A 7,787-nucleotide genomic window follows, 5' to 3' on the forward strand; every position below is an offset into this window, starting at 1 on the left:
CCAAAGGAAATTTTTCAAAAATGGCCGATTTTTTGATCGAACTTTGAAAGACTAAAAAAATAGGAAATACAAGTCGCCTGATAGCGTAATTAGTATGGATTGAAAGCTAAACTATCCTAGATTTGCGCTATGCAAAAAACCGCATGAAAAAAGACCTATTAGAAGAGAAATAGAATTTTTTGCAAAAAGGTCGAAAATGGCCATTTCTCCCAAAGTAGCAAAGGGGGGACCAAAGGAAATTTTTAAAAAAAGGCCGATTTTTTGATCGAAATTTGGAAGGCTAAAAAAATTAGAAATACAAGTCGCCTGATAGCCTAATTAGTATGGATTGAAAGCTAAACTATCCTAGATTTGCGCTATGCAAACAACCGCATGAAAAAAGACCTATTAGAAGAGAAATAACATTTTTCGCAAAAGTGTCAAAAATGGCCATTTTTCGCAAAGTAGCAAAGGGGGGACCAAAGGATATCTTTCAAAAATGGCCGATTTTTGGATCGAACTTTGGAAGGCTAAAAAAATAGGAAATACAAGTCGCCTGATAGCCTAATTAGTATGGATTGAAAGCTAAACTATCCTAGAAATTTGCGCTATGCAAAAAACTGCATGAAAAAAGACCTATTAGAAGAGAAATGACATTTTTCACAAAAGTGTCGAAAATGGCCATTTTTCGCAAAGTAGCAAAGGGGGGACTAAAGGAAATTTTTCAAAAATGGCCGATTTTTTGATCGAACTTTGGAAGGCTAAAAAAATAGGAAATACAAGTCGCCTGATAGCCTAATTAGTATGGATTGAAAGCTAAACTATCCTAGATTTGCGCTATGCAAAAAACCACATGAAAAAAGACCTATTAGAAGAGAAATAACATTTTTCGCAAAAGTGTCGAAAATGGCCATTTTTCGCAAAGTAGCAAAGGGGGGACCAAAGGAAATTTTTCAAAAATGGCCGATTTTTTGATCGAACTTTGGAAGGCTAAAAAAATAGGAAATACAAGTCGCCTGATAGCCTAATTAGTATGGATTGAAAGCTAAACTATAATAGATTTGCGCTATGCAAAAAACCGCATGAAAAAAGACCTATTAGAAGAGAAATAACATTTTTCGCAAAAGTGTCGAAAATGGCCATTTTTCGCAAAGTAGCAAAGGGGGGTACCAAAGGAAATTTTTCAAAAGTCGCCGATTTTTTGATCGAACTTTGGAAGGCTAAAAAAATAGAAAATACAAGTCGCCTTATAGCCTAATTAGTATGGATTGAAAGCTAAACTATCCTAGATTTGCGCTATGCAAAAAACCGCATGAAAAAAGACCTATTAGAAGAGAAATAACATTTTTCGCAAAAGTGTAGAAAATGGCCATTTTTCGCAAAATAGCAAATGGGGGACAAAAGGAAATTTTTCAAAAATGGACGAATGTTTGATCGAACTTTGGAAGGCTAAAAAAATAGGTAATACAACTCGCCTGATAGCCTAATTAGTATGGATTAAAAGCTAAACTATCCTAGATTTGCGCTATGCAAAAAACCGCATGAAAAAAGACCTATTAGAAGAGAAATAACATTTTTCGCAAAAGTGTAGAAAATAGCGATTTTTCGCAAAATAGCAAATGGGGGACTAAAGAAAATTTTTAAAAAATGGCCGATTTTTTGATCGAACTTTGGAAGGCTAAAAATTTAGGAAATACAAGTCGCCTGATAGCGTAATTAGTATGGATTGAAAGCTAAACTATCCTAGATTTGCGCTATGCAAAAAACCGCATGAAAAAATACCTATTAGAAGAGAAATAGAATTTTTTGCAAAAAGGTCGAAAATGGCCATTTCTCCCAAAGTAGCAAAGGGGGGACCAAAGGAAATTTTTAAAAAAAGGCCGATTTTTTGATCGAAATTTGGAAGGCTAAAAAAATTAGAAATACAAGTCGCCTGATAGCCTAATTAGTATGGATTGAAAGCTAAACTATCCTAGATTTGCGCTATGCAAAAAACCGCATGAAAAAAGACCTATTAGAAGAGAAATAACATTTTTCGCAAAAGTGTCAAAAATGGCCTTTTTTTTGCAAAGTAGCAAAGGGGGGACCAAAGGAAATTTTTAAAAAAATGGCCGATTTTTTGATCGAACTTTGGACGCTAAAAAAATAGGAAATACAAGTCGCCTGATAGCCTAATTAGTATGGATTGAAAGCTAAACTATCCTAGATTTGCGCTATGCAAAAAACCGCATGAAAAAAGACCTATTAGAAGAGAAATAACATTTTTCGCAAAAGTGTCGAAAATGGCCATTTTTCGCAAAGTAGCAAAGGGGGGACCAAAGGAAATTTTTCAAAAATGGCCGATTTTTTGATCGAACTTTGGAAGGCTAAAAAAATAGGAAATACAAGTCGCCTGATAGCCTAATTAGTATGGATTGAAAGCTAAACTATCCTAGATTTGCGCTATGCAAAAAACCGCATGAAAAAAGACCTATTAGAAGAGAAATAGAATTTTTTGCAAAAAGTTCGAAAATGGCCATTTCTTCCAAAGTAGCAAAGGGGGACCAAAGGAAATTTTTCAAAAATGGCCGATTTTTTGATCGAACTTTGGAAGGCTAAAAAAATTAGAAATACAAGTCGCCTGATAGCCTAATTAGTATGGATTGAAAGCTAAACTATCCTAGATTTGCGCTATGCAAACAACCGCATGAAAAAAGACCTATTAGAAGAGAAATAACATTTTTCGCAAAAGTGTCAAAAATGGCCATTTTTCGCAAAGTAGCAAAGGGGGGACCAAAGGATATCTTTCAAAAATGGCCGATTTTTGGATCGAACTTTGGAAGGCTAAAAAAATAGGAAATACAAGTCGCCTGATAGCCTAATTAGTATGGATTGAAAGCTAAACTATCCTAGAAATTTGCGCTATGCAAAAAACTGCATGAAAAAAGACCTATTAGAAGAGAAATGACATTTTTCACAAAAGTGTCGAAAATGGCCATTTTTCGCAAAGTAGCAAAGGGGGGACTAAAGGAAATTTTTCAAAAATGGCCGATTTTTTGATCGAACTTTGGAAGGCTAAAAAAATAGGAAATACAAGTCGCCTGATAGCCTAATTAGTATGGATTGAAAGCTAAACTATCCTAGATTTGCGCTATGCAAAAAACCACATGAAAAAAGACCTATTAGAAGAGAAATAACATTTTTCGCAAAAGTGTCGAAAATGGCCATTTTTCGCAAAGTAGCAAAGGGGGGACCAAAGGAAATTTTTCAAAAATGGCCGATTTTTTGATCGAACTTTGGAAGGCTAAAAAAATAGGAAATACAAGTCGCCTGATAGCCTAATTAGTATGGATTGAAAGCTAAACTATAATAGATTTGCGCTATGCAAAAAACCGCATGAAAAAAGACCTATTAGAAGAGAAATAACATTTTTCGCAAAAGTGTCGAAAATGGCCATTTTTCGCAAAGTAGCAAAGGGGGGTACCAAAGGAAATTTTTCAAAAGTCGCCGATTTTTTGATCGAACTTTGGAAGGCTAAAAAAATAGAAAATACAAGTCGCCTTATAGCTTAATTAGTATGGATTGAAAGCTAAACTATCCTAGATTTGCGCTATGCAAAAAACCGCATGAAAAAAGACCTATTAGAAGAGAAATAACACTTTTCGCAAAAGTGTCGAAAATGGCCATTTTTCGCAAAGTAGCAAAGGGGGGACCAAAGGAAATTTTTCAAAAATGGCCGCTTTTTTGATCGAACTTTGGAAGGCTAAAAAAATAGGAAATACAAGTCGCCTGATAGCCTAATTAGTATGGATTGAAAGCTAAACTATCCTAGATTTGCGCTATGCAAAAAACCGCATAAAAAAAAAACCTATTAGAAGAGAAATAACATTTTTCGCAAAAAGACCTATTAGAAGAGAAAATAACATTTTTCGCAAAAGTGTCGAAAATGGCCATTTTTTTGCAAAAGTAGCAAAGGGGGGACCAAAGGAAAATTTTCAAAAAAATGGCCGATTTTTTGGTCGAACTTCGGAAGGCTAAAAAAAATAGGAAATACAAGTCGCCTGATGCCTAATTAGTATGGATTGAAAGCTAAACTATCCTAGATTTGCGCTATGCAAAAAAACCGCATGAAAAAAGACCTATTAGAAGAGAAATAACATTTTTCGCAAAAGTGTCGAAAATGGCCATTTTTTTTGCAAAGTAGCAAAGGGGGGACCAAAGGAAAAAAAATTTTCAAAAATGATTTTTTGGTCGAACTTCGGAAGGCTAAAAAAATAGGAAATACAAGTCGCCTGATGATAGCCTAATTAGTATGGATTGAAAGCTAAACTATCCTAGATTTGCGCTATGCAAAAAACCGCATGAAAAAAAAGACCTATTAGAGGAGAAATAACATTTTTCGCAAAAGTGTCGAAAAATGGCCATTTTTCGCAAAGTAGCAAAGGGGGGACCAAAGGGAAAATTTTCAAAAATGGCCGATTTTTTTGGTCGAACTTCGGAAGGCTAAAAAAAAAAGGAAATACAAGTCGCCTGATGGCCTAATTAGTATGGATTGAAAGCTAAACTATCCTAGATTTGCGCTATGCAAAAAAAAAAAAATGAAAAAAAACCTATTAGAAGAGAAATAACATTTTTCGCAAAAAGTGTCGAAAAATGGCCATTTTTTTGCAAAAGCAAAGGGGGGACCAAAGGAAAATTTTTCAAAAAATGGCCGATTTTTTGGTCGAACTTCGGAAGGCTAAAAAAATAGGAAATACAAGTCGCCTGATGGCCTAATTAGTATGATGAAAGCTAAACTATCCTAGATTTGCGCTATGCAAAAAAACCGCATGAAAAAAGACCTATTAGAAGAGAAATAACATTTTTCGCAAAAGTGTCGAAAATGGCCATTTTTTTGCAAAATAGCAAAGGGGGGACCAAAGGAAAATTTTCAAAAATGGCCGATTTTTTGGTCGAACTTCGGAAGGCTAAAAAAAAATAGGAAATACAAGTCGCCTGATGGCCTAATTAGTATGGATTGAAAGCTAAACTATCCTAGATTTGCGCTATGCAAAAAAAAACGCATGAAAAAAGACCTATTAGAGGAGAAATAAACATTTTTTTTTCAAAAAAGTGTCGAAAATGGCCATTTTTGGCAAAAGTAGCAAAGGGGGGACCAAAGGAAAAATTTTCAAAAAAATGGCCGATTTTTTGATCGAACTTCTTCGGAAGGCTAAAAAAATAGGAAATACAAGTCGCCTGATGGCCTAATTAGTATGGATTGAAAGCTAAACTATCCTAGATTTGCGCTATGCAAAAAAACCGCATGAAAAAAGACCTATTAGAGAGAAAATACAACATTTTTCGCAAAAGTGTCGAAAATGGCCATTTTTTTGGCAAAATAGCAAAGGGGGGGGGGAAAGGAAAATTTTCAAAAATGGCCGATTTTTTGGTCGAACTTCGGAAGGCTAAAAAAATAGGAAATACAAGTCGCCTGATGCCTAATAGTATGGATTGAAAGCTAAACTATCCTAGATTTGCGCTATGCAAAAAACCGCATGATGAAAAAAGACCTATTAGAAGAGAAATAACATTTTTCGCAAAAGTGTCGAAAATGGCCATTTTTTTTGGCAAGTAGCAAAGGGGGGGGGGACCAAAGGAAAAAATTTTCAAAAATGGCCGATTTTTTGGTTCAAAACTTCGGAAGGCTAAAAAAAAAAAAAATACAAGTCGCCTGATGCCTAATTAGTATGGATTGAAAGCTAAACTATATCCTAGATTTGCGCTATGCAAAAAAAAAACCATGAAAAAAGACCTATTAGAAGAGAAATAACATTTTTCGCAAAAGTGTCGAAAAAATGCCATTTTTTCGCAAAGTAGCAAAGCAAAGGGGGGACCAAAGGAAAGGAAATTTTCAAAAATGGCCGATTTTTTGGTCGAACTTCGGAAGGCTAAAAAAATAGGAAATACAAGTCGCCTGATGCCTAATTAGTATGGATTGAAAGCTAAACTATCCTAGATTTGCGCTATGCAAAAAACGCATGAAAAAAACCCTATTAGAGAGAGAAATAACATTTTTCGCAAAAGTGTCAAAATGTCGGCCATTTTTTTGCAAAGTAGCAAAGGGGGGGACCAAAGGAAAAATTTTCAAAAATGGCCGATTTTTTGGGTCGAACTTCGGAAGGCTAAAAAAATAGGAAATACAAGTCGCCTGATGGCCTAATTAGTATGGATTGAAAGCTAAACTATCCTAGATTTGCGCTATGCAAAAAAAAAATGAAAAAAAGACCTATTAGAGAGAGAAATAACATTTTTTTTCGCAAAAAGTCGAAAATGGCCATTTTTTTTGCAAAGTAGCAAAGGGGGGGACCAAAGGAAAATTTTTCAAAAATGGCCGATTTTTGGTCGAACTTCGGAAGGCTAAAAAAAAAAAAGGAAATACAAGTCGCCTGATGGCCTAATTAGTATGGATTGAAAGCTAAACTATCCTAGATTTGCGCTATGCAAAAAACCGCATGAAAAAAGACCTATTAGAAGAGAAATAACATTTTTCGCAAAAGTGTCGAAAAAGTGTGGCCATTTTTTGCAAAAAAGGCAAAGGGGGGACCAAGGAAAATTTTCAAAAAATGGCCGATTTTTTGGTCGAACTTCGGAAGGCTAAAAAAATAGGAAATACAAGTCGCCTGATGGCCTAATTAGTATGGATTGAAAGCTAAAAACTATCCTAGATTTGCGCTATGCAAAAAAACCGCATGAAAAAAAAACCTATTAGAAGAGAAATAACATTTTTCGCAAAAGTGTCGAAAATGGCCATTTTTTCGCAAAAGTAGCAAAGGGGGGGGGACCAAGGAAATTTTCAAAAATGGCCGATTTTTTTTGGTCGAACTTCGGAAGGCTAAAAAAATAGGAAATACAAGTCGCCTGATGGCCTAATTAGTATGGATTGAAAGCTAAACTATCCTAGATTTTGCGCTATGCAAAAAAAAAAAACATGAAAAAAACCTATTAGAGAGAAATAACATTTTTTTCAAAAAAGTCGAAAATGGCCATTTTTTGGCAAAAGCAAAGGGGGGACCAAAGGAAAAATTTTCAAAAATGGCCGATTTTTTGGTCGAACTTCGGAAGGCTAAAAAAATAGGAAATACAAGTCGCCTGATGGCCTAATTAGTATGGATTGAAAGCTAAACTATCCTAGATTTGCGCTATGCAAAAAAACCGCATGAAAAAAAACCCTATTAGAAGAGAAATAACATTTTTTCGCAAAAGTGTCGAAAAATGTTTTTCGAAAAAAAGGGGACCAAAAGGAAATTTTCAAAAAATGGCATTTTTTTTGTCAAAATAGCAAAGGGGGGGGACCAAAGGAAAATTTTTTTTTTCAAAAATGGCCGATTTTTTTTGGTCGAACTTCGGAAGGCTAAAAAAATAGGAAATACAAGTCGCCTGATAGCCTAATTAAAAATATGGAAAGCTAAACTATCTATGATTTAATTAGTATAAAAACCGCAAAGAAAAAAAATCTATAGATTTGCGCTTGCAAAAACCGTCGAAAAAAAAAAATTTTTTCGCAAAAAAAGAAAGGGGGACCAAGGAAAAAATTTTCAAAAAAGCCGATTTTTTTTTGAGTCAAACTTCGGAAGGCTAAAAAAATAGCAAATACAAGTCGCCTGAGCCCTAATTTTATGGATTGAAAGCTAAACTATCCTAGATTTGCGCTATGCAAAAAAAACCGCATGAAAAAAAGACTATTAGACGAGAAAATGACATTTTTTTTCGCAAAAAGTGTCGAAAAATGGCCGGAAGGCTAAAAAAAAAGGGGGGACCAAAGGAAAATTTTCAAAAAAATGCCGCCT

Source organism: Montipora foliosa, chromosome 3, assembly GCF_036669935.1.
Source record: "Montipora foliosa isolate CH-2021 chromosome 3, ASM3666993v2, whole genome shotgun sequence".
Classification (NCBI taxonomy): domain Eukaryota; kingdom Metazoa; phylum Cnidaria; class Anthozoa; order Scleractinia; family Acroporidae; genus Montipora; species Montipora foliosa.